This window comes from Sorex fumeus, unplaced genomic scaffold, assembly GCF_029834395.1.
Source record: "Sorex fumeus unplaced genomic scaffold, SorFum_2.1 ptg000098l, whole genome shotgun sequence".
NCBI classification, from domain to species: Eukaryota; Metazoa; Chordata; class Mammalia; order Eulipotyphla; family Soricidae; genus Sorex; species Sorex fumeus.
Genome location: NW_026606155.1, coordinates 84,216,706 through 84,243,984, shown reverse-complemented (window position 1 = coordinate 84,243,984; position 27,279 = coordinate 84,216,706). Strand labels below are relative to the sequence as shown.

The following is a 27,279-nucleotide window of genomic DNA, read 5'->3' as shown; positions in this document are numbered from 1 at the left end:
GGGGCCAGAGAGATTGTATGGGGGGTTAAGGTGCTTGTCCTGAATGTTGATAACCCAGGTTAGATCCTCCAGCACTGCATATGTGATCCCTGAGCACCTCTGTGTATGACCCAAGTACCCCTCCCCCCCCACACCCAAATAATTCCCCTCAGCATTTGCTGGGTCAAAGCCACTTCACAAGGTTCACTATTAGGTGACCTGCCAACAGGTCCAGGTCAGTTAACCCTAACAGCTGAAGGTAAACATAAATATTTCATCTTCAGGTGCTAATCTTTAATCCTGCTTATATTTACATTATGAAACCTTGACATTTACGTGGTGGTGGATAAAAAGAAAATCAGTTTGAGTAAACGCTTTTGTGCCTTGACTCACACTTTCTCTCCTAGTATGTACGTGCAAGGACTGTGTCTCTTAGCTCAGGAATGCTTCAAATGCCAGTTGGCCTCGTCTGAAGATGTTTCTGGCCACCAGGACCCCTGCTGAGGGAAGAAAAACACAGATATCTTTAGTCCAGTGCTGTCATTTTACAGTTAGGAAAATCAGTGGAGAGGACAGAGAGACAGAAAGGGAAACAAGCCTTCAGGTCTTCTTTTAAAGAGTTATTTGACATTTGTGCTGCAGCGATAGCTCAGCGGGTAGGGTGTTTGCCTTGCACTCAGCCGACCGGGCTGACCTGGGTTCAATTCTTCTGCCCCTCTCGGAGAGCCCGGCAAGCTACCGAGAGTATCTCGCCCGCACGGCAAAGCCTGGCAAGCTCCCCGTGACGTATTCGATATGCCAGACACAGTAACAACAAATCTCACGATGGAGACGTTACTGGGTCTGCTCGAGCAAATTGATGAACAAAGGGAAGACAGTGCTACATTTAACATTTATATTTTATTGTTTCTTAACATTTAAACTTGAAATAACATTGGTTTACAAGGATATGTTCATTTTAGGATACAATGTCACATCTACAAAATGTTCTGTTACCAAACCATAGTCATTCCCCAAACACCAATATTCCTCCTCTCCTTTTCATCTGCCTTTGGAAACCTCAGAGTGGGGTATGCTTCTGCCCTGGGGTCTTCTTGGTGAGTAATCTTTCCTTTCTTGGGGTGTCTCCCCACCCCGAGAGGGATGCATTCCTGTCAGATTTTTCTCAGTCTCAAAGTTCTTGGGAGATGACTTTGAATATATCCATGTCTGACAGCATAAATTCTCTGGTGCTTCCTCGTGAAAGCCAGAAGATGTTGCACTGCTTGTTCAATCTGAGATTTGGAGAAAGTGGGTCTTCCTCTGTGTATGTTCTATGCTGAGGAGTGAAAGAACTTAGATCAGGAGACAGCCCTGGTGCCTTTGAGGGCAGGTGTGTTGTAATCACCAAATCCGGTGATAATTGTGCCACAGTTAATTAGTTAGAAAACTTGTCTCTCATTTACTTTGGAGACCTAGGGGTGGTGTTTCAATTAATGCACTGGAGCAACTTGCCTCTAAGCAAGGATGGTAAGAGATAAATTTAGTTTTGATTTTATATACCAAGTTCCTCAAAGCTCCCTTTTTCCTGACTTTGAAGACCATTCTTTCTAGTTGTAGAAAGGAGCCCACACACTTCCCCCCCCCCCCCGCCACCCCCCCCCCCTCCCCATGGAATTAGTAGTAAAAACGTTCACAACAAACAAGGCTTTTGCTAGCAAAAAGTTTCAGAGAATGCGGATGAGCCAGTGAATCTACCATTTTTTCAAACAGAATTGTTACCAGAGTTGTGTTTTTTAGAATGTGTTTGATTGTTCTGGGGAGCAGGGTAACCTAAATTTGTTCTATAGATTAAGTTCGAAAGGAAAAGATGGTAAACATGACCCCGAAACTTGCTGTCTGGTCTTTCCAAGACTCTCTGGCACTTACTCTTCATGTTCAGTACAACAGAAAAATCAAGTACCTACATCATTGACATTTACCACTTGAAGCCACGAAGCTGATGTTGGTCTGCGTGGAATAGGAAAGCTAACGTCTTATTCCTCGGGTCTGTGAGATGCTTGACAGCAGGGGGTACTTCTAGAGAACAATCAGTCTAGGGCTTCTCCCATTTCTTCGCAGCGCATGCTGAGAAAGTAAACATTTGGCAGCTGTGATTTGATTATATTTACATTTTAAGTTATTTTCTACAACATTAGATTAAAATTAGGAGGCCCATTGTCATGTCTCATCCTTTGTGGTGAATAAAGCAGTGGATATTTGGGTATAAGGTAAATGTTTCATTTGTCCACACCCTCTTTCATTGTAAACAGCTATTTCTTTATTATTCTTTCTCATATTTCATTTATTTATTTATTTTTGGGTCACACCCGGTGATGCACAGGGGTTACTCCTGTCTCATGCACTCAGGAATACTCCTGGTGGTGCTCAGGAACCATATGGGATGGTGGGAATCAAACCTGGGTCGGGTGCATGCAAGGCAGATGCCCTACCCACTGTGCTATCACTCCAGCCCTCAGAGTTATTTCTCTAATTTTGATCCTTATGCACCTTTTCCAGTTTATGTTATAACTTAGAAAATAAATAACAAGCAAAAAAATTCTTCTGTATTGGATTTTTGATTTTTGGTGAGAGACAAACTCTCTAGTTTTATTTTTAAAATTTTTATTTATGTTTTGGTTTTGGGGCCAAGTGCTCAGGGATGACTTCTGACTTTGCTCAGGGATCACTTTTTTTTAAATTGTATCTTCACTTTTATTTTTATATTTTTTATTTTTTAAAAAAATTTTATTAGTGAAACACCATGAGGTACAATTGTAGACTTACAAGTTTTTGTGCTTGGGTTTCAGTTATACAATGATTGAGTACCCATCCTTCCACCAGTGCTCATTCTCCACCACCAATGATCCCAGTATCCCTCCCACCTCCCTTCCCCCCCATCCCACTCCTCCTCTGTGGCAGGGCATTTCCTTTTGTTCTCTCTCTCTTTTTGGGTGCTGTGGTTTGCAAAAGAGGCATTGAGTGGCAATCATGTGGTCTATAGTCTACTTTCAGCAGCATCTCCCATCCTGGGCAGATCTTCCCAACACCCTTTATTTGGTACTCCCTTCTCTATCTGAGCTGCCTTTTCCCCTAGCATGTGCGGCTGGCTTCCAATCCATGGGTGTTAATCTCCTATTTTGTTACTTTATATTCCCCAGATGAATGTAGTCTTTCTATGTCTGTCCCTCTCTTTCTGACTCATTTCACTTAGCATGATACTTTTCATGTAGTACCACTTGTATGTAAATTTCATGACTTCATCTTTTCTAGCAGCTGCATAGTACTCCATTGTGTAGATGTACCAAAGTTCCTTTAACCAGTCATCTGTTCTTGGGCACTCGGGTTTTTTCCAGATTTTGGCTATTGTGAACAGTGCAACAATGAACATAGAAGTGCAGATGTTATTTCGACTATACTTTTTTTTGCCTCTCCGGGATATATTCCCAGGAGTGGTATTGCTGGGTCAAATGGGAGCTCAATTTCTAATTTTTTGAGAATTGTCAATACTGTTTTCTAAAAGGGCTGAACCAGTCAGCATTTACACCATAGGCTTTGAAGGAAGAAATAGAAGAGAGAGGGCTTATAGACCTATACAGGGCTTTACACCCCCAAAAGAAAGAATACACATTCTTCTCCAGTGCACACGGAACATTTTCCAAAATAGACTATGTGCTAGGCCACAAAACATACCTCAATAGAATTCAGGAAGATCAAAATAGTATCAACAATCTTTTCAGACCACAATGCACTGAAGATAGAAGTGAATCACACACAGACACAGAGAACCAGATCAAACACCTGGAAATTTAACAGCTCAATGTTGAACAATGAGTAGGTCAGGAAGGAAGTCAAGGACGAAATAAAAAGATACCTGGAAACAAATGAGAATGAAGACACAAGCTACCAGAACCTATGGGATGCAGCAAAAGCCATGTAAGGGGAAAATTTATAGCTCTTCAAGCATTTCTCAGGAAGGAAGAACCCACATAAACAACTTGACTTCACAGCTCAAGATCTTAGAAAAGGACCAACAAAAGGAGCCCAAACCAGGCAAAAGGAAAGAGCTCATAGAGCAGAAATCAACGACATGGAAACCAAAAAAAAAAAAAAAAATCTGAAAGATCAATGAAACCAAGAGCTGGTTCTTTGAGAAAATAAGCAAGATAGGTAAACCACTAACAAGACTCACAAAGAAAGAGAGAGAGAGAGAGAGAGAGAGAGAGAGAGAGAGAGAGAGAGAGAGAGAGAGAACCCTAATAAATTGAATCAGAAATGAGAAGGGGGATATTACAACAGAAACCAAAGAAATCCAAAAGATCATCAGAGACTACGTTGAAAGTCTGTATGCCACGAAACAAGAGAACCTAGAAGAAATGGATAAATTCCTGGATTCCTATAATCTCCCAAGGCTGAATCAAGAAGATCTAGAGTACCTGAATAGTCCTTTTAACACCAAGGAAATTGAAACTGTAATCAAAAGTCTTCCCAAAAACAAAAGCCCAGGTCCAGATGTATTCACTAGAGAATTTTTCCAAACATTTAGAGGACCTATTGCCAGTTCTTTTCAAGTTTTTCCAGGAAATTGAAGAAACAGAAACTCTCCTAAACAGTTTCTATGAAGCTCCTATCTCTCTAATACCAAAAGGAAACAGACACCATAAGAAAAGAAAACTACAGGCCGATATTCCTGATGAACAGGGATCACTTCTGATGGTGCTCAGGGGATCAGAATAAAAAAGGGTGCCAGGATCAAACCTCAGTTGATCATATGAAAAGCAAATGCCCTACCGGCTATTGCTCTACTTCCATTTTATTTCAGGGAGAGTTTTGTTTGTTTTTGTTTTGGGGTGATACCCTGCAGTGTTTACAGCTTACTCCTGGCTCTAGGTTCTGGTATCATTCCTGGTAGAGCTATGGGAACCATCTCAGGGATTGAACCTGTGTCAGTCACGTGCACAGCAAGTGCCCTACCCACTTTACTATCTCCCCAGTGTCATGAATTCTTTAATATAATTTTTATTTCGTATGAGGAAAGCAACTTGGAGTAATGTTTCAGTAATTTCGGTCTAATTTTCCCATTCATGACTAAATGAACCAGCCTTATACTGGAAAGCATTTTCTGCTTCACTAGATCACTTGACATCCTGTTACTCACCGATTTGCTTGAACGGGCACCAGTAACATCTCCATTTGTCCCTGTCGCGTGCTAGTGTAGCCCAAAGGCGTCTGCTCGCTCCAGGAATATGAAGAGCCTCAAACTGATGGTTCAGGATCTTGATGAAGAAGCCTGGCCATCTTGTAGGTGGGCGGCCACGCGATCTTTTGACATCCCGTGGAATCCAGTCAGTAATGGCTCTAGTCCAGAGGTCATCTCCAAAGTCTCCAAATCACATTATGTGCCCAGCCCATCTGATTTTCGATGTGTTGGCAAATGAGACAGCGTCCCTGATTCTCGATGGTCGGAGGAGGTCGGAACTCCAGATTTTTTCTCTCACTTGAGTGAAGCGTGATACTCCAAGCATAACTCTTTCGATTCCTCTTTGGGAGACCTGAATAGCATTCTTATCCTGTTTTCATAGGGCCCAGGTCTCTGAGGCGTATGATTTTCTACTTATTTTTGGAAACTGTAGACATATAAAGAAACGTTACTGTAAAAATTCTGAAATTTTGAAAATTACATGAAAGTTTTGTCTTCTTGAAGCCATGCTTTGGTTAAGGTTTATAACAGAAAAACCTTTATAAATGGAATAATTGGGGGCAAGAGAGATAGCTCAGTGGACTGGAATGTGTGCTTAGCATGAAGGAGGCCAGGTTTAATAACTGGTCCCTCAACCAAGCATCCTGTCATTCTGATCATTTTTGTCTCATTCCTATCTTTGGTATAAAGTCAAGTTTTATAATCCAAAGAGCCTTGCAGTTGTTTCATAACTAAAGGCAAGAAGTGTTTATAATGGAAGAAAACATTTCTGTTTCATTTTGTGGATACACCTCTCTCAGGAAATGCTACATGTGCAGTAGGAAGAGCTTGGAAGGTCTGGCTTTAGTGTCCCCATGACCTTGTTGTTAGATGTGTTAATTTGATACAGAGCAATGATACTGAGAAAACTGTACTCAATATGCATTGAAAATGAGGAAAGCATCTGCTCACGCTTGATGAGGATCTTTGCTGTGTGTAAAGTGTACAGTTCGACTTGGGTGAGTCTGGGTGAACATGATTGTTCAGGGATGTTTACTTGAACATATTGTGAATGGGGAGAGAAGATAAATCTATTTTCTATGCTTTTGTTCTCCATCTTCTTATGTTTCCTGGCAACAGAAACTTTGATAAAAGAGAACTTTGCAAGCCTAATGAGAACAGCAAACTAAAGAATGAAAGAACAAAGAATGTAAATAACACTGAGAATCAACATGGATTTCTGCAAGGTGTTCTCATCACTGCTAGATATGGTAACAGGGTTTTCTTGTGAGATTTTTAATTGTTTTATTAAGAAAAATCAGATGAACTAAAATAGCATAGCTAAGGCAACTAAGTTCTAATACTGAGAAGATGATTCTATTTTGTAGGTTGATGAATTAACCTCTTCTGTTCTTTGCCTCTGATTCTGAAACCACCATAGGGGACACAAGGGACTGTAGCCCACTTTTTATGAAATACCTTTTTGGCTTCTGCAGTAATTTCCCACCATAATGTTAGCTAAGAAAAAAAGCTAATTTGCATGAGATATTGGCTAGATACTTCTATAGTAATAGCAATAGAAATTAAAATATAATTATGATAGAATGCATATAAGCATCAATAAAATATAATATAGAAATATATAAATATAACATAAAATTATACCTCTGGCCCTTGCACAACTGGTAGAATACCATTTTGTGAACTTCATTTCACAGTGACCTGATATTTTAGAAAAGGACTTCATGAAACTAAGTTTTATTGAATTTGAAATCTTTTGCACTTGAAAACATTATTTTATGAGTGGCTCAATTTTGCTTGTGTGTTAACATGTATTTTTTCAGGAATGTCTCTTATGTTTTGGTTTTAAGTTATCTGAAAGTTATTTGTTCATCTAGCATATATTTTATGAAGAGAAATCTTACCAGGCTGGTTATGATATCATTATAAAGAAACAACAGACATTGACATTGATAATTGTGATTACAACTTAAAATGTTTTTTAGAAATGGTTGCTTTTACTTATACCAGGCTCAAAAATGACATAATATCCACCTATATTTATGAAGTTTAAAATCCCTGACTGATAGGCAGACACTAAGTGAAGCTCCTAGCAAACAAATGAGTCAAACCTGCCAGCCACCAACAGATGGCGGTATTGGTCGGATACTGGTCTATCTTTCCTATTAGTCTATATTGACTCATGTTTACTGCCCTTGTGCTTCATTTGGAAGAGTTTGATGAATAATAACCTCATGTAATGCCCGTAAAAACAGTAAGAAATATTAGAAGCATTCTATTTGTCCAATTATTACAGTCTACCAAGACAGTAAATATGATAAAAGATAAAGAAACAGTGATGAATTTTGAAAAACTTTAAGAGATAATTCATTTGACCCCAGGATATTTATTTCTTGAGGATAAGCTGCTAATTCTGTAATACATGAAAATTGAATATTCTTATGTACTTAACAGTATGTAGCCAGAATAATAGAAAAGTTATTGAGTAAATAGAAGAACTTTGGAATTTATGATCCAGGAAGGGGTCAATCAGTAACTTAAAAATGGGTGTTAGTTTGCCTAATATAAATTTTGGAAAAGGGAAGGCTTGATATGATGAAAATGGATGGTTTTGAAGACTTTCTAATTGTTCCCATTAGCAAATCATCTATGTGAGGAGACATTGGTGAATTCTTAGCATGATTCCTGTGGGACAGTCAGCTCTTGGGGAAGAGTTGACTACTTAAGAAAGCAGGGGTTGTTATTTACTACCACAGATAAATGTTTTGGGAAAAGAGGAGATATAAGTGAAAGAAGTGACTGGCGAAAATTTCGTAGTATCACTCAACCTGGGGTGGAATGATAGTAAAGCAGATAGGGACTTGCCTTGCTTGCAGCCAAGCCAGGTTCAAACCCTAGCACCCCATAGGATCCCCCAAGCCAGCCAGGAGTGATCCCTGAGTGCAGAGCCAGGAGTAAGCCCTGAGCACAGCTGAGTGTGGCCAAAAAAGAAAAGAAAAGAGCAACAAAGATACAGTATCACTCACCTGTTGTGTGTAAACATATTTTAGTTGCTGCAAACTTAAACATTTTATTTTTGGGGGGCCACACCCAGCTGTGCTCAGGTCTTACTCCTGGCTCTGCTCTCAAGGATCATTCATAGCAGGCTTGGGGGGGCTGTATGGTGTTCCAGGGACCGAACCTTGGTTGGTCCTGTGCAAGGCAAGCCCCCTACCAGCTCTACTGTCTCATCAGCTCCAAACTTGAACCTTTTAACTTGGGACTTAGAAACCACCTCTGGGAGACCTAAATATACAGTCAATTTTGAGTCCCTGTTAGATTTTAGAAAACTGATGGCTAGTAGAAATTCACTGATCTCATATTACTCATTAATTGTGACTTATAATTCTGGTCTGGAAGATCTTTAATTGTGATCACTAATAAGGCAAATTTTATCTATTTGAATTTCACCATCTGGCTTTGCATATTCATGCTTGCTGATAAAAATGTGGTTGATGAGTAGACTGGCCAAAGGAGGACCCAAAAGAAGACACATAAGGAAGTAAATGACCTGAATGACAGTCACAAGGGTTGACTGGAGTAGGTAGTTGAGGTGCAGGTCGTGGTTGAAGTGGCAGTGAAGTCTAATGAATTGGGCTTGAAGGTTAATCAACCACTGATCATCCTTTAGTGAGAACTTTAACATGCGGGTGGTTCATTTCTCACAGAATGAAGTGCTAATGTATAAGCCAAGGTCATTTATAAGAGTCTCAGAGTCAGAAATAACTATAGTTGCTTCAGACTGTGTGGGAGTTTTCAGTCCTGGACTTTGTTTTTGTAGAGACACTCTCGCCTGCCGATGCCTGCACCAGATCTTTCAGTTGTTTTCAGTGTCTCTCTCTCTCTTCATTTCAAATTTGGCACATGTTCTACGCCTGAAGTATCTTTCAATGATTCTGCCCCTGACTGATCTCTTACGACCCCTACTGCTACCCTTGTACAGACCTTATCACCTGGATCTAATAAAGGAGTCAAACCTAAATGGTTCGGGGCTGGATTGATAGCACAGCTGGTAGGGCATTTGCCTTGCACACAGCCAACCCAGGTTTGATTTCCAGCATCCCATATGGTTCCCCTGAGCACCGCCAGGAGTAATTCCTGAGTGCAGAGCCAGGAGTAACCCCTGTGCGTCACTGGGTATGACCCCCAAACCAAAATAAATAGATAAATAAATAAAACCTAAATGGGGACTTGGTTTTGCCATTGCCAGCTTCTTGGCTAGACTACTTCTTTAACACTCATTGCTCTTGACCCAAAAATGGAGTTGGTACTGGTGTCTTGTGGGGTTGTGAGGTTGTCTTGACATGTAAATGAGATGATGAAAGGGGACCAGGGAGATAGTACAGCAGGTAGGGTATTTGCCTTACACATGACTGACTTGGGTTCGATCCCTGCATCCCATATGGTCTCTCAGCACTGCCAAGAGTAATTCCTGAGTATAGAGCCAGGAGTAATCCCTGAGCATTGCTGGGTGTGACCCCCTCCAAAAAAGTAAAAATTATTGGGCTTTGTGTTGAATAAATGATAACCACCATAATCTGCATCCTTATAAAGCATTCCTAATTTATTTTCATTTGTCTGATCTTTAGCTTCTGTGTATCATTTTTCTTACTCTTGTCCATAATTTTCTCAGAGTACCTTTTCTCAAAGTACCTGATGCTCTTAGGATTCAGCATCAGCAGACATAGTAGCAACAGCAACAATAGTAGACAAAACAAGATAATAAAACTCCATTTGTGGCATTTCATTATATATATGAAGTTTGTCTAGTATGGCGCCTCTTAGGGCTAGGTCCCATCCTGCCTTGCCTACTTCATGTCCTGTTGTGACCTGTTGTCAACCTATGCTTCCCCCTTTCATACTTATCACCCACTTTGTGTATTACGAACATCTAGCCTTTTCTCTGCTTTTCCCTGCATCTCAGTTCAGCTTAGAAGGGACATTTCATCTGTCCTTATCTCGCTTTCCAAGGTTCATCAAGTCAGACTTCATACCTACTCCTTTCTTCCACAGTGTTCTTTCTTACTTAATACATTTTCTTTTTTTGTCCTAAAAGAATTTGCTGAGTTGTTTCCATGCTGCTGCCACTATCACATTCTCACCTTGGGAATATAAGAGACTTGTTTTAGGAATCATTATATCCTCCATTGAGCCTCACTCAGTGGGTTGCATATTTGCAAGTGTTCAGGAAATAGATGCTGAGTTAGATAAAATAATTATAGCTTCATCAGCCCTAGCACATTTGACACCATTCTCATTTGCAGTGCTAATCCAAGGCTTATTTCTGAGTATATTTCCATTTTAGATTTTGGGTCACTCAGTAGGGATCTGTACATTGCATAGTGTTTACTGAATGTACATACTCTATTTTTTTTTTTTGGTGGAGGTGGTGGGGTGTGAATAAGGGCACCCCAGTGGTAATTGAGGGCTGAGGAAGTAGAAGGGACGATATTTGGTCAGTGGTACAGGCTGAATGTTTTGGTGCTTCAGTCCTCAGATACATGCTGCTTGAGCCTCTGGTGCTGGGGAGTGCTCAGGGGCCATGGTATGTGGGTGTTGAACTCAAGGCCTTGTGCATGCCTGGCATATACTGCAATCCTTTGAGCTGTCTCTCTTGCCCTAAGTGCTTTGTATTTAAAGCACAAAGGGTTACATTTCTAGGTAGGTGGATTTTTTTTCTGATAGTTGGAAAATCCTGCACAAAAAAGTTACCATTTCACGAGGAACTATGCATTTGAATGGGTTATAGAAAGGAGTTTGTTCATATACTCCTGAGTTGAAAGGAGAGAACCTTGAGTTTAATCAGAAAGACTCAGAGACTTAGAAGCACTTACACATATAGCAGTGAAAAACTCACAGTCTAATATTAGGAAAGATGCCAGGAAGTAAAGGTAAATTTGAGAGAGGTTCTGTTGGCATGTGGGACGCAGTGCCTGTTGATTACTAATAGTGTTATTTAGGGCAGTGGATTTGTATTGTGGGAGGGAGGCTCTTTTAAAGTTCTTGCTGCAGAAATATTTTTCAATGAAATTAAATGAGCTCTCTACTTTGTATGTGAAGAAATGGAAGGATATTAACAGATAATAGCTTGGGGGCTGGAGTGATAGCACAGTGGGTAGGGCTTTTGCCTTGCACGTGGTAGACCTGGGTTCGATTCCTAGCATCCCATATGGTCCCCCAAGCATCACCAGGAGTAATTCCGGAGTGCAGAGCTGGGAGTAACCCCTGTGCATTGCGGGGTGTGACCCAAAAAGCAAAAACAACAACAACAACAACAGACAAACAAACAGATAATGGCTTATTTGTCCCAATTTTTTCATTTTGAGGCTCTCTGTTCTTTGATACAAGCTAACTGGATCTTCTGTTCAGGATCTCACCAGGCTGTAGTCTCTTCTCATGCTTGGGGTCCTCATCTAAACTTGTTCAGCTTGTTAGAAGAATTTATTTTCTAGCTCTAGAACAGAGTACTCCAGTTGTTTGCTTGCTGTCACCTAGGGATCGCTTTTTTGGGTTGGGGGAGTTGGGCCATACCCAGCAGTACTCATGAAATAGTCCTGGTTTCTAGCTTTAGTTGGGGGACAAGATAAGGTGTTGGGGGTTAAACCAAGGAGGACCGCATGTAAGGCAAATGCCATAACCCCTGCACTATCTCTCTGGTCCCCACTCTTTGTTCTTAGAGGACACCATCAAGTTATTAGTGATTTGGTTGAGAGCAGTTGGCTGCTTTCAAGGTCATCAGGAGGGTCTCAGTCCAGTCAGCTCTGAGAACTTGCATGTATTATGAAATGTAATCAAGGGAGCGACATCCATCATACTCACATCACCTCTCCGCACACAAGCTTCAGGATAGAGTTATATAGGGTATAATATATGGGGAGTGTTCAAGGTTGTGTTATTTTAGAATTGTTTGATCCACTACGCACCACTCTCGATATTGACCCTTAATTTGATGTCCTGATTGTTGAGGTAAATTGAGAGGTGTTTTTAATAAGGTGTTTTTAATAAAGTACTGGAATTTATAATTTTTCTCTTTTTCTTTCTATTTTCTTAGTTTTGGGTCACACCCAGCAGTGCTCAGGGCTTATGCCTGGCTCTGTGCTCAGGGATCACTTCTGGCTAACTTAGGGGACATGTGGGACTCTCAACCCCAGAATCTGGGTTGGCCACATGCTAGGCAAACACCCTATCCACTGTATTGTCACTTGGTCCTTCTGGAATTTACCTTTTTTTTTCCCTAGTCAGATTAGATTCATGGTTGGTTCTAAAATGATGTGCTTCCTTCAATGACTCTCTTAAAAGGAATAGAAGTGGATGGAGTTACTTCTGTTCCCAGTGAAACCCCCACCTCCCCACCCCCATGTCCACATCTTAGTCTTTGAAACCTATGTAGGGTACTACTTTACATGAAAAAGAAAGAGATTTTATAAGCATAATTAAGACTTTTGAGGGATTGTCTGGGTGGGACCCAAACAGAATCACAATTTAGAAAGTCAGGGCAAGACCTAACTTTAAGGTGGAGGTATAAGTAATGAAGATAGAAAGCTGGAGTGATTTTAAAAAAAAGCTTATGAGTCCCCCACAGCAGGCAACCTCCAGGGCTAGAAAAGCAAGACGATAAACATGGCCTGGAGCTTCCAAAGGATCCAGCTCTGCCAACAGTAAGTAAGTAAGTAAGTAAAGGCCCTCCCGTTGATCATCGATTTGCTCGAGCGGGCCCAGTAACGTCTCCATTGGAGACTTTGTTGTTACTGTGTCTGGCATATTGAATACGTCACGGGGAGCTTGCCAGGCTCTGCCGTGCGGGCAAGATACTCTCGGTAGCTTGCCGGGCTCTCCGAGAGGGGCGGAGGAATCGAACCCGGGCCGGCCATGTTGGCTGCGTGCAAGGCAAATGCCTTACCCGCTGTGCTATCGCTCCAGCCCAATGCACTTTACTGCATGGGCCGGGAATCGAACCCGGGCCTCCCGCGTGGCAGGCGAGAATTCTACCACTGAACCACCAGTAGTGCAATTGATTTTGGATTCTGGCCTCCAGAACTGTGAGAAAATAAATTTGTGATGTTTCTAGCCATGAGATTATAACCATTTGTAACTGCGGTTCTAAGAAGTTCATATCCCCTTATATGAACTTATATGCACAAAATTCTAGATGTACTAGTAGAATAGCATATTCACATTTGTTTCCACATCTATGATTTTTTTCTCCCTCTCCTCCTTTTCTTCCCTCCTTCTCTCCTCTCTTCTTCCCTTCCTCCTCCCCGCCCCACCCACACATACCCACACACCACGTTCCTTCCCTTCTTCTCCCTCCCATAATGTACTGGATAGAGACATCGAGATTAATAAAAGCACAGAAACTGGAGACAAAGTTGAGACATGGGATGGAGAAATCTCTAAGATGCAAATGCAGTTGTACTGAAAGATCAGTATTGCCTCCCTGCTGTTACAGGGAAGCATTAAGCTTGAATAAGAGTTTATTGTGATAAAAGAAATAGTATGACAAGAAAGGAATTAAAGAGGGGAGAAAAGGTTAAGGGAATTTTAAGATAAAGGGAAAAGAGAAGAAAAAGGAAAATTGTTTGACCTTGCAGACTTTTTTGTAAACAGCTTGTGACAAGTGCTTGTATTCAGAGGATTAATGGCTCCAGGCTGGATCTTTGGGCACCCAGAGAGCTGCCAGAGGCTGACATCATGACAACTGTTCCATCTCCACAGCTCAGAGGGATGTCATGTGCACAGTGTGCCAGTCTCTCACAGCTTCAGCTGCTCGGTGCCAGGGACTCCAGACTCAAGGAGCTCTTGGCCCTTTTAAACATTTTTTTTTTCTTTTTGAGTTGCTCCCAGCAATGCACAGGGGTTACTCCTGGCTTTGCACTCAGGAATCACTCCTGGCAGTGCTTGGGGGACCATCTGGGATGTTGGGAATTGAACCCCGGTCAGCTGAATGCAAGGCATATGCCCTACCTGCCATAAGGTACCTAATATTTTTAATTTCACTAAATCTAGGTCCTTTCCCCCAAATTTCACCAACCCATAATGGAGTAACATTTAAAGTAAAAAAAATTAGATCTTTAAACTGTAAAAAAATGCTTACCAAAAGCTTTAAGATTTTTTTCCTTTTTTTCTTTTTTAACTTGCTAAAATACAGACATGTGAGATGAAGGTTAATGCTGCCTCTTAAGAAAATGCTGAGGATGTAGATAAACTGGACTTTTGGGATCTGAGAGGGCTCAGAAAATGGTCTGTAGGGACTCAAATGCAGTTTTGAAGAACTCTTACTTGATTAGCAAGGCCATTCCCTGTTTCCAGTGTTCACTGCCCTATGGTGAAGCCGCTACCTGGGCACCTTGTGAAGGTCAGGTGTCCCAAGAGAGGAACCTGAACTGATCCCTTTTGCCTGTGCTGTGTGGCATTATACACCCTCTAGCTAGCTCATGGATTTACCATGGAAAATGGACAAGCTGATTGCTTACTGAAATTTTGGTCTAGCCCTGCCTTTAATTGTGACCACTGGGTTAATGGACTTATATTAGTACTCATTAAGCATGTTCAGTCTCAAAAAGCCTCTCTCTTGAGACCCTATAAAAGTCTAATAAAAACAACTCCTGCAAGCTTTTGGGGAAAGTAGTTAAAGTTAACTTGTGCCTGAAGTCTTGCTCTGCCTTGGTATGATGTCCTTGACTGCCCTACAGGATGCTAAGTTCTTATTTTGCTGTTAACAAAAATAGGACAGACCGAGTAGTTCCATAACAGAAATGTATTTCTTAAAGTTTTGGAGGTCGGGAAGTCCAGGATCAAAGTGCTGACATCTGGGCTTTTTGCAAGGTCTCTTTTCCAGGCGCGTGGCTGTGTGTGGCCTTGGTCAATGCTTGCCCGCTAAGAGAGCTTCTCTTCCTCTCACTTTGTTGCCACTGAGCCCACCGTTGGGCTCCAGTGCACACAGCGTCTTGGAATCCATTCCCATCTCCTAATACCCTTACGCTGGGGCCTCATTGTATAGATTTGGAGGGGGAATACACACAAACCTTCAGTACGTTACACTCAGCTACCTGATAGCTGGCGAAGAAACACCCAAAACCTTTTGAAAATGGTATTTTAGGCCCTGTGGTTTACAGTACTGATAATGGTCAGGTTACATGCAGAACAGTCCAGAGCTGTACCCTCTACCAGAATGTCCACTTCCCGTTAGGGTTGTCTCCATGTCCTCACACCCCACCCCCACCTTCACAACTCCCCACTTCCCTCCCTGTGCTAGGCTTCCTACTGAGAACTAGTTCTCAGTTTCTGTTGCCTTTGGATATTTATTTCCTATTATGTTTCTTTATATCCCTCACATGAAAGAGAACATTCTGTGTCTTTCCCTCTCCTGACTAATTTCTCGCAGCATAATACTCTCTGGATCTATCTTTGTAGCTGCAAATTGTGTGATTCCATCTTTTCTTACAGCAAACTAATAGTTATATATGGACCACAGTTTCCTTATCCAATCACCAATCCTTAGACATTTGGGTTGTTTCCAGAGTCTGGCTGTTATATGTTGTGCTGCAGTGAACATAAAACTGCAGATGTCTTTTCTGGTTAGAAAGTTTGGACCATTGGGGTAGATGCACTTCTTAAAATGCAGTTGCTGATCATAGGTCATTGCAGGTCAATTTCTAGTTTTTTTGTTGTTGTTTTAGCACAGTGGTAGGGTGTTTGCCTTGCTCACAGCCGGCCCAGCTGAGCCGGGTTCAATTCCTCTGCTCCTCTCGGAGAGCCCGGCAAGCTACTGAGAGTATCTCGCCCACACAGCAAAGCCTGGCAAGCTACCCTTGATGAATTCAATGTGCCAAACACAGTAACAAAAAGTCTCACGATGGAGATGTTACTGGGTCCACTCGAGCAAATTGATGAATAACGGGAGGACCGTGACCATCACTGTGTTTTGTTTTTGCTATTTTTGCATCACACCCAGCGATGCACAGGGGTTACTCCCGGCTCTGCACTCAGGAAGTACTCCTGGTGGTGCTCAGGGGACCATATGGGATGTTGAGAATTGAACCTGGGTCAGCTGCATGCAAGGCAAATGCCCTACTTGCTGTGCTATTGCTTCAGCCTCAATTCCTAGTTTTTTGAGAAGTGTCCATGTTTTTTTCCAAAAAGGGCTGAGCCAGTGGAACACCTAAATTGTTAATTTCTATTTTGATGCCATTTTAAAATTTTGCTGAAATCCTCTGACCCCCAAATTTTGCTCTGCTTTTTTTTTTTATTAGCTCCCCTGCATTCACAGTAGTATATATTCATTTGGCCCCTGACTGGTGGACATTTTGTTGTTGTTTCCCATATTTTGTTATTACAGATAATATGGTAGTGAATAGCTTTAAGATACTCGTTTCTACTTCCAGAAATAATCTTAATGGATTTGTTGTTGGGTCAAAGGATAAAGGTTATATAATTTTGTTAGATGTTGCTAATGCGTAAGTAAGCTTGATAGATGCTCTTTCCATAGTTTAAAATATTTCAAATTCCCGCCGACTGGTTTAGCCCATTTGGGCCGACTGGTTCAGCCCTTTTGGAAAACAGTATGGACGATTCTCAAAAAATTAGAAATTGAGCTCCAATTTGACCCAGCAATACCACTCCTGGGAACATGTGCCCAGGAGAGAGGCAAAAAAGTATAGTCGAAATGACATCTGCACTTCTATGTTCATTGCTGTACTGTTCACAATAGCCAAAATCTGGAAAAACCCGAGTGCCCGAGAACAGATGACTGGTTAAGGAAATTTTGGTACATCTACAAATTGGAGTCCTGTGTAGCTGTTAGAAAAGATGAAGTCATGAAATTTACATCCAAGTGGTTCTACATGGAAAGTATCATGTTAAGTGAAATGAGTCAGAAAGAGAGGGACAGACATAGAAAGATTGCATTCATCTGGGGAATATAAAGTAACAAAATAGGAGACTAACACCCAAGAATAGTCAAGATAAGTTCCAGGAGGTTCTCTCCATGGCTTGGAGGCCAGCTGCACATGCTGGGGGAAAAGGCAGCTCAGAGAAGGGGACACCAAGTAAAGGGTGTTGGATCCTCCCAGGATGGGAGATGCTGCTGAAAGTAGACGATAGACCGAACATGATTGCCACTCAATACCTCTTTTGCAAACCACAATACTCAAAAGGAGAGACAGAACAAAAGGTAATTCCCTGCCACAGAGGCAGGATGGGATGGGGGGAGATTGGGGGGTTGGTGGGAGGGGTACTGGGATCATTGGTGGTGCAGAATGGGCACTGGTGGAGGAATGGGTATTTGATCATTGTATAACTGAAACCCAAGCACAAAAATTTGTAAGTCTACAACTGTACCTCATGCTGTTTCACTAATAAAGAAAAAAATTTCAAATTCCCACGAGCAGTGTGCAGAATTGCCTCTTTTATGGTACAGTACATGTCATCAGTGTGATAGATAAGAAATGATATTGTGCCCAGGGAGGTGCCTACAGGGTTCAAGCACACCCTTGCATTTGCAGGCTGAGTTCAGGCCTCTGCATCTCACTCCCCTAGCCTAGCACATTGCAACGGGGCCCTGTGCAGGGACTTCTTAGCTGCACCTACCAGCCCCTCAGCCCCTCACTGCCGACCTCTGTAGATCCCTGTGAGGGGCCTGAGCACTGCTTGGGAGCAGCTCAAACAAAACAAAGAAAAGGTGGCAGGATGCAGTGTTAATTTCTGATTTTGAGCATAAGCATTTCCCACATATAGATTTTTTTCCCTTTGAGTGCCTGCCAATTTGTTTTTGGATGGGGGAGGGAAATATATTTTGGCCTTTTTCCTTTTCAGTTTTCAATACCTCTTTGAGCATTAGGCAGGTTAATGATTTTTTTCTTTGGGGGACGGGGTGGGATTGGGTGATTGCCGTGTTCTAGGTACCTCTCACATACAGGGCAGGTACACTGCCACTGAGCCACATCCCCAGCCAGAGGGGATGTTTTCTCCCAACTTCGGATTTGTTTGTTTACTTACATTTTTTCTCTTTTTGTCATAAGGATGTTTTCTTTTGAACTTTAGACATAGTCACATTTATGGATCATGTTTCTGAATTTTGAATGATTAGAAAAGCGTTTTCCAGTCCTATGAAAAGGACTGAAATCTAGTTTTTTTTTAATTAAAAAATTTTTTTTAATTGAGTCATAGTGAGAAACATAGTTACAAAGCTGTTCATGATCAGATTTTAGTCATATAATGATCCAACACCCATCCGTGCACCAGTGTACATTTCGCACCACCAGTGACCCCAGTTTCCCTCCCACCAAACCCCCTCCCACCCACCTGGCTCTATGGCAGGCACTTTCCTTCTCTTTCTCTCTCTATTCCTCTCTCTCTCCCCCTCCCACTCCACCCCCCTCCTTCTGGGCACTATAGGAAAAGGACTGGAATTTTATGCAAGAAACTCACCAGCTTTTCTTCTTAGTATTTGTATGTTTTCAATTTTCACATTTAAATCTGATGTTAGTGTATGGTATATTTGGAACAAAGATCTTTTTTTTGGGGGGGGGGTCACACCCGGCAATGCACAGGGGTTACTCCTGGCTCTGCACTCAGGAATTACTCCTGGCGGTGCTCAGGGGAGTATATGAGATGCTGGGAATTGGACCTGGGTTGGCCACGTGCAAGGCAAACGCTCTACCCGCTGTGCTACTGCTCCAGCCCCAGAAACAAAGATCTTTTCATATGACTTCCAGCTCACCAAACCTGTTAGTAAAACCTCCTCTTTGCCCTGTGATTTGTAATGTCATCTTTATGACATAAATTCCAAGTGTATGTTGCATATTTTTGATTATTCAGTTTCATTTTTATTTTTCCATTCATATTTGGTTCCATGGTCTTTATTTTGGTGGGTGGGTGTGGGTAGTAGGTCTCCCAAGTGGCATTCAGGGGTACCAGGGGCTACTCCCAGTGATCCTTGGTACCTTGCCAGGCTTGCTACAAAGATCTTGCAGTGCTTTGATCTTTGAACCACCCTAGTGTGCTGGCATGTGTGTGGGGGGGATGGGGGGGTTAGGAGTGGGGGTGAGGGCTCCAGGTCTGCCTCATACATTGCCCAGGGGTCCATGTGGTACTGGGGATAGTAGTGGAGTCTGTGTTAACCAAGGCACATGCCCTGACCAACCTCCCCCCCAACCCCATTCTTTCTCCCCAGCCCCATTATTTCCATAGCTGTAGTAAGAGTTTTCATGAGTTGTTCTAGTGGTAGTAATGATATTTCCACCACATGGCTCTTTTTCAGAGTTTCCCCCCTAGTTTATCAAGATTTTTCATTTTAAAATTTTAATTTTAAAATCAACGTGTCAGATTCCAAAATGAAACCAACATGTCAGTTTTGTTCTTAGATCCATGTCAGATCTGTATGTGAGCTTGGGAGAGGTGAGCTCTTCATAAAGTTGAGTTGTCATAAAATAAGCAATGGCTCTTTTCTCAAGTTTGAGTTCAAAATTTTCAGGAATCCCTGAAAGAGAAATTTTTTGGGGGGTTGGTGGTGTTTTGGGCTACGCCTGGTAGTGCTCACTCAGGTCTTATTCCTGACTCTTGTTCAGGGGTCAATACTGCAGTGCTCGGATCAGCCTCGTGAGAGTCAAGTGTCTATCCCAGGACTATCTTACCTCCATCCCTGAAAGTCAGAAGACATCATGGCATCCTTTTCAGTGAAGAAAAGTATTAGCATTTTAGACCTCTTTCCCCCCCCCCTCCCACATCCTTTCAAGAGTAATCAGAGATACAGGAAACCTAATTCAAACAGGATAACATTTATTAACATGATGATCATAAAATAATTTCAGTGCCTCTATTTATACTGAATAAACATAAACAAATGTGAATGACTTTCCCACAGCATCTGGTCCACCTACTGGTGGGCCAGATGGGCTATTTCTAGAGTTGTTGCAGATTAGTGACTTGTGACTAATTGTAGTGGTTCATTGGCTTTTGGCAAAGATTCTTAAAATCTGTGATTTTCGCTCCTGTGGTTTTATTTCTATGCATCCAGTCACATGTTAGAAAACTCATCAAAAAGCCCCCTTCTCTAAGGGGCTGCAGGGTTCAGGTGTTCAGATGCATGCCTTGCCTTCAGCAAATCCTGAGCATTACAAGGTACATCCCTGGAGACCCCGGAGCACTGCTGGTATGGCCCTGGGAATCCCTAGCACCACAGGGCCTGAGCAGTCGCCCTGGCAATGAACTTGTCATCTTGGGAGGTTTTGCTCTGTGGTTACCTTTTTCTCTGTGAAGTGAGTTTGCACATTTTTTATTTTATGAGAAATTGCTGAATTTAAGCACTGGAAGCTGTCCAGATAACAGCTAACCATAGCCTCTTCAGTGGGAATTGATTTCCTGTGCACACCCCACTTATCTCTTCCAGAAAAGGCCAAGAATGTTAAAAGGGAGCTGTCAGTCTTAAAGATGGAAGTGTGAGAGAGAGGCTGAGTTTTTTTTCACAAAACCTTATAAAAATCACTATTTCTTAATTGTGGTGACTTTAAAATATAGCTTTATTGTTCAATTACTGGGCGCCTTTTCATACTATCTGCAGAGTAACTGTACTGTGGAGTTCCTGAAAATTTTTCCATGGCTACATTCTGTCATGGTTAATGAACTTGGGTCACTTTCAGGATTGTGTGGAATTGTTTTCCTTAAATAAGGAGAATGGATGTTTTTCTCTCTGGAGTTGACTTCATTCAGTCATAGTTTGCTGGAACAGTGTAATTTCTGGGATATCTTAAGGATTTAAGGGCACCATGTACATGGACTGCTTGCAGTCAGGATTAGGTTCTGAATTCAGCATCTCCCCGAGTGAAGTTTCTCCTCATCAGGATGACCGGTGCTTCTTGTTTCCCCTAGGTCCTGCTTTCTAAGTGGAGTCCGTTAGTAGATGTCCCACAGGCCATGGCACTGCAATAAAAAGAGATTTTATTTTCAGAGGGGTCTTTAGCATTGGAAAAATCATATGATCACACAAGATATATGATTATGTAAAATTATATTAAAAAGCTGTAAATATTAAGGTCAGCAGGTCCTCGTGACTCAGGGGAGCACCATTCTGAAATAGCCCTCAGCTTGTGGGTCTCGGTCAGCATCTCTGATCATGCGAGGTCACACCTATGTTTCCTGTCCTAGGGTCTCTTACTTGCCCAGAACTAGCCAACTATTTGTAGTGTAGTCAGTGACTGGGAAATGATTTTTGTTTGTCTGTTTGGGGGCTACACTGGTGGTACCTAGGACCTACTTCTGGCTAGATGCTTGGAGGTCCTTTTTCCTGGTGTCCAAGGGATCATCTGGTGCTGGGTGTTGAACCTGGGCCTACAGAGCCTCAGCCCTTTGGGTGATCTCTCCAACCCCTGGAAAATGTTTTCTTTTTCTTTTTGGGTCATACTTGGCCATGCCCAGGAGTTACTCTTAGCTCACTCAGGAATTACTCTTGGCGGTGCTCGGGGAACCATATGGGATGCTGGAAATTGAACCCAGGTCAGCTGCGTGCAAGGCAAATGCCCTACTCGCTGTGCTATCCCTCCAGCCCCGAAAATGGTTTTATTTCATTTATTTTCATGTTTCCTACTCACCCTGCACCCCTGGAAAATGGATTTTTAAATCGAGTTATTTTCTAACAGACATTTCATAGTTGCAAATCAAAGTAAGGGTGGAATCTTGAAGAAAGAATACAAGATTTTGGGGCTAGAGAGATAGTACAGAAGTAAGGTGCAAACTGCTGTTTCTGGCTGCCCTGGTTTGATCACTGGCACCACATATGATCTACTGAGAACCACCAGGGGGTATTTTTGAGCACAGAGCCAAGAATACCCCTTGAACACTGCCCAGTGTGACCCATACCCTGCTCCCCCAAAGAAAAAAACACCAAACTAAAAAACACCAGATTGGGGAAATATTTGTTGCTGACTCCCTGTGAGACATAAGCAGGCCATTTAACTTTCTTGGGTTTGTTTTGCTTTTAGCTATTGGAGCAGTCACCTTTGCTTCTGCTTTCATTGCAGGAAACAGAAAGATAGCCCAAAGGGAAAATCACTTTTTTTGGTTAGGTTTGTTTTTTTGTTAGTTTGGGGGCCACACCCGGTGATGCTCAGGGGTTCCTACTGGCTCTGAACTCAGGAATCATTTCTGGCTGTGCTCTGGGAACCATATGGGGTTCCAAGGATCAAACCCAGGTTGGCTGTTTGTGAATCAAGTACCCTGCCTGCTATACTTTCCAGCTCCAAAGGAAGAGTACTAGAAATGTTCGAGGTAGGAGAGGAAAATGTGACTGTTTTCCTCCATCATGGCTATGCTGGAGTCCTGATTCCTAGCTAAGAATACTCTCCTACTACATACGTATAAAGCATATCTCGTTTTGCATTGTCATTGATGGGCATGGGCTATTTCTGCTCCTTGGTTACTGTCAATACTGTTTCAATGAACATGGGAACACAGATATCAATTGATATGTAAATACACTTAAATTTTTATCATTTGGTTTAGATGGGTATATTAGTGCCAGTGTTTATGGTATTGATGTACAAAATTACTGCACCAGAACTGCCCATGACTCTCCACCGTGGTCTCTCTGTCACCTTTAGTCTGGTCCTTATTGTTTCCCACCCTTCCCTATTGTTTTTTTGATGTAATCAGAAATGAGATTTCTGGATCACAAGTACTTCAAATTTTAATATTTTGAGAAATGTTCATGCTGTTTTCCATACTAGCTATTCTAGTTTACATTTCCAGTATGCTAGGATTCCTTTTCTCCACATTTGAAAACACAATACTTTTCTCTTTGATGAGAACCTGGGATAGATTTTTAGAAATATGTACACCAAGTTTCTCTGTCACCAAGTAGAGAGAGAGAGAGTAAGAGGGAAATTGTCTGCCATAGAGGCAGGGGGAAGGGTAGGTCAGGGGTGGGGAGGGGTACTGGGGACATTGGTGGTGAAAAATGTGCACTGGTGGAGGGATGGGTCTTCAATCATTGTATGACTGAAACTGAAACATGAAAGCTTTGTAATGGTAGCTCACAGTAATTAAAAAAATTTTAAAAATTATGGACTTAGGTGTACTGGTGGCATATAGAGTTGCTTTTGCAACCATTTGACAGATAGTAGCTGCCTAGAGAGCAGTGTTGAGAAGAATTTTGATATCGTTTTTGATTGGTGGAGGGTGTGGATGGATCCCAAGCAAGTACTCAGGGAACCCAAGTAGTGCTTCTCGTGGTATTTCAACTGGTTATGTGGGCCAGACACTGCCGTGGTAGTGGGTCAGCAATGGGATACTATTCGGCCAGGGCCTAGTGGTGTTGGGGCCAGCAGAGCCATACCTTGTGATGCTGGGAGCAGGCACACAGTGTTGGAAGTTTAATTTGGGTCCACTAAATGGAACATGTGCAAGATGTGTGCCTCTGATCCATGAGCTATTTCTCTGGTTTGGATTCTCAGTCTTGTCCTGGGTTTAGAGGAAAACGGGATTTGAAAGATTTTCAGTGTTTGCTGTGGGTGGGCTGGAGAGATAGCACAGCAGGTAGGGTGTTTGCTTTGCATGTGGAGGACCCGGGTACTATTCCTCCATCCCTTTCGGAGAGCCTAGCAAGCTACCAAGAGTATCCCGCCCACATGGCAGAGCCTGGCAAGCTCCCCGTGGTGTATTCAATATGCCAAATACAGTAACAACATGTCTCACAATGGAGACGTTACTGGTGCCTGCTTGAGCAAATTGATGAACAACAGGAGGACAGTGCTACAGTGCTGTGGGTGGGAGGGGGAGTGAATGGTGGTATAGATGCTGATGTATGTTCTGGGGCCTTTTGGAAGTCGTTCTTAAACAAGGCACCATTGTCCTCATGATTCATTTCCCTGCTCCTCATCATATGCTTGAGCAACCTCATCATCCTCTTTTCTGGGCCAGCAGGAAACACTCGACCAGATTAACAGCATGAAATAAACGCTTAAGTAGGTGCTTTCCTTCAGCATCTATCAGTAGATTATTGTTGCCTGGTGGGCTGATCTGATTACAGGACCTTAGGATACCCCTGGGCTGTACTGCCAGAGAAGGCTGTTCAGTGGCAGATAGCAGCCAAGGGAGCAATTAAATCAAAAGTCTAATTAAGAGACAAAACTGAAACCCCTCTTGAGGTCTTCACCATGACACTTTAGAAACAAAACGTGTCTATGTTTAGGTCAGAGAAGCGAAGGCTAGTTAAGGAGCTTGCTTTGTGCTAAGCTCACCCCATTTTGATTCCCAACTCCACATACGGTTCCCCAAAAACTTTCAGAGGGATCCCTGAGCACAGAGCTAGGAGTAAGCCCTACCATTGGACGTGATCCTCCCTCCCCCACCTCCCCACTTCCCATTTAGAATCAAAACTAAATGGAACATTTTTAAGTCAAAAGAGATCATTGGGGGGATGGAGAGATAGCACAGCGGGTAGGGTAGGGTATTTGCCCTGCATGCGGCCAACCCGGGTTCGATTCCCAGCATGTCATATGGTCCCCTGAGCACCACCAGGAGTAACTCCTGAGTGCAGAGTCAGGAGTAACCCCTGTGCATCGCCGGGTGTGACCCAAAAAGAAAAAGAGATCATTGGAAGAGGCATTAAATTGTTCATGAGTTAAAATACAACATTAAAAAAATAGTGTTGTTCTTAAGTCTGTGTTCTGAGAAAACCATTTCAGGATGCAAAATTTCAGTTTCAGTTTCTATGACAACATGGGGGGAGGGGGCTGCCCACTGACTCCTGTTCCTACGAAAAGAAAGAACTGATGTTAGTGTGGGAACCCAGCATCACCTGAGAGTAAAAGATTATGGGGTCTTGTTCACATAAGCAGCTGTCCTCAGAGGACATGAAGTTCTTAAACACCTCCCCCACATGCTGCACAGTGATTTACCTTTTTCTTTAGGTCTTTTAATTCCTCAGGGTGGGGGCTGGGGTTCTCATGAATTGCTCAGGGGGTCAAAGTGCCCTTCCTGGTGACGTGTTGTATTACCAGGATGACAGTGTGGTGCTTCTCAGCTCCCAGTGGTATTCAGGGTGATTCTGGTGATGCTGGAGGACCATGCTGTGTCAGGAGTCAAACTTTGGGCTGTGCCCACCAACACTTTGAGCTCTCTCCAACCCCTCCTTCCAGTTCTTTTTAAGTAAGAGAAACATTTATGATCTGGAAGGAGCAAAACTCCTGAAAAACAGCATGGTTTTCATGGAAAGTCTATTTTAGGTAGACAGTTAACTGGAAATAATTTTGTTTATAATATTGGGGCAAGGAATCATGTTTGCTCGAGTATTCAAATTCTTCTTTTTTTTAAATTGAATCACTGGTGAGAAACAGTTACAAACTTTCATGTTTGGGTTTCAGTCATTCAATGATCAAACACCCATCCCTCCACCAGTGCACATTCACCACCACCAATACCCACCTCGCCCTTTTTTAACCCTCCCACTGCTTCTATGGCAGACAATTTCTCCCATACTCTCTCTCTCTACTTTTGGAGATTATGGTTTGCAACATAGATACTGAGAGGCACGTTTTTTTTTTAAATCTACTTTTAGCACACATCTCCCATCCCGAATGATTCCTCCAACCATTACTGACTTAGTGATCCCTACTCAATTCCAGCTGCCTTCTCCCTTACCTCATGAGGCAGGCTTCCAACTATGGAGCAATATTCCTGGCCCTTGTGTCTACTGTCCTTGGGTGTCAGTCTCATATTATGTTAATTTATACTCCACAAATGAGTGCAGTCCTTCTATGTCTTTCCCTCTCTTTCTGACTCATTGCACTTAGCTTGATACTCTCCATGACCATCCACTTATAAGCAAATTTAATGACTTCATCTTTCTGAACAGCTGCACAGTATTCCATGTACCAAAGTTTCTTTAACCAGTCGTCTATTCTTGGGCACGCAGGTTGTTTCAGATTCTAGCTATCATGAATAGTGCTGCAATGAACATACAGGTGCAGATGTTCTTTCTGCTGTGCTTTTTTGCACCCTCGGGATATATTCCCAGAAGTGCTATTGCGGGGTTATATGTAAACTCAATTTCTAGTTTTTTTTTTTTCCCTTTTTTGGGTCACACCCGGCGATGCACAGGGGTTACTCCTGGCTCTGCACTCAGGAGTTACTCCTGGTGGTGCTCAGGGGACCATATGGGATGCTGGGAATCGAACCCAGGTCAGCCTTGTGCAAGGCAAACGCCCTACCCACTGTGCTATCTCTCCAACCCCAACAATTTCTAGTTTTTGAAGGAATGCCCATATTGTTTTCTCAAAGACTGGACCAGTTGGCATTTCCACCAACAATGAAAGAGAGTCCCTTTCTCCCACATCCACACGAGTACTGGTTGTTCTTGTTCTTTTTGATGTGTGCCGGTCTCTGTGGTGTGAGATGGTATCTCATTGTTGTTTTGATTTGCATCTCCCTGATGATTAGTGATGTAGAAAACTTTTTCATGTGCCTTCTGGAGATTCATATTTCTTTTTTTTTTTTTTTTGAGGAAGCTTATATTCATTTCTTCTCTCCATTTTTTGATGGTTTTTTTTCCTTGTACAATTCTACAAGTGTCCTATTTATCCTGGGTATTAACCCCTTATCAGATGAGTATTGGGTATTCTTTCCCATTCCATGGTCTCTCTCTGTATTTTGGCCACTGTTTCTTTTGAGGTGCAGGAGCTTCTTGGCTTAATGTAGTCCCTTTTGCTTGTTTGTTTCTGCTTGCTTGTTCAGTGGTGTTTCATCCTTAAAGATACTTTTAGCTTCAATGTCATGAAGGGTTCTGCCTACATTTTCCTCCATATACCTTATGGATTCAGATCTGATATTGAGATCTTTAATTCACTTTGATCTGACTTTTGTACCTGGGTTAGACAGAGGTCAGAGTTCATATTTTTTGCAGGTAGCTGTCCAGTTTTCCCGGCACCACTTGTTGAAGAGGCTTTCCAATAGAACAGAGTTGAATATTTTGCCACAGACTCTCATATATAATGATCACATAATCTTTAGTATTCAAATTCTTGAAAAAATAATGGATTGTTTGCTGGGTC

The 27,279-nt window shown here is 42.3% G+C and overlaps 1 protein-coding gene and 1 non-coding gene across 2 annotated transcripts in view; one reads left to right on the top strand and one right to left on the bottom strand.

Annotated features, from left to right (window-relative positions):
- Positions 1 to 27,279, top strand: part of GPR176 (G protein-coupled receptor 176) — a 90,915-nt gene that overhangs the window by 26,114 nt on the left and 37,522 nt on the right. The gene's annotated exons all lie outside the window — the stretch shown is intronic.
- On the bottom strand, positions 13,171 to 13,246 carry TRNAG-GCC (transfer RNA glycine (anticodon GCC)). The gene has a single exon. It is a non-coding gene; the product is annotated as a tRNA-Gly (tRNA).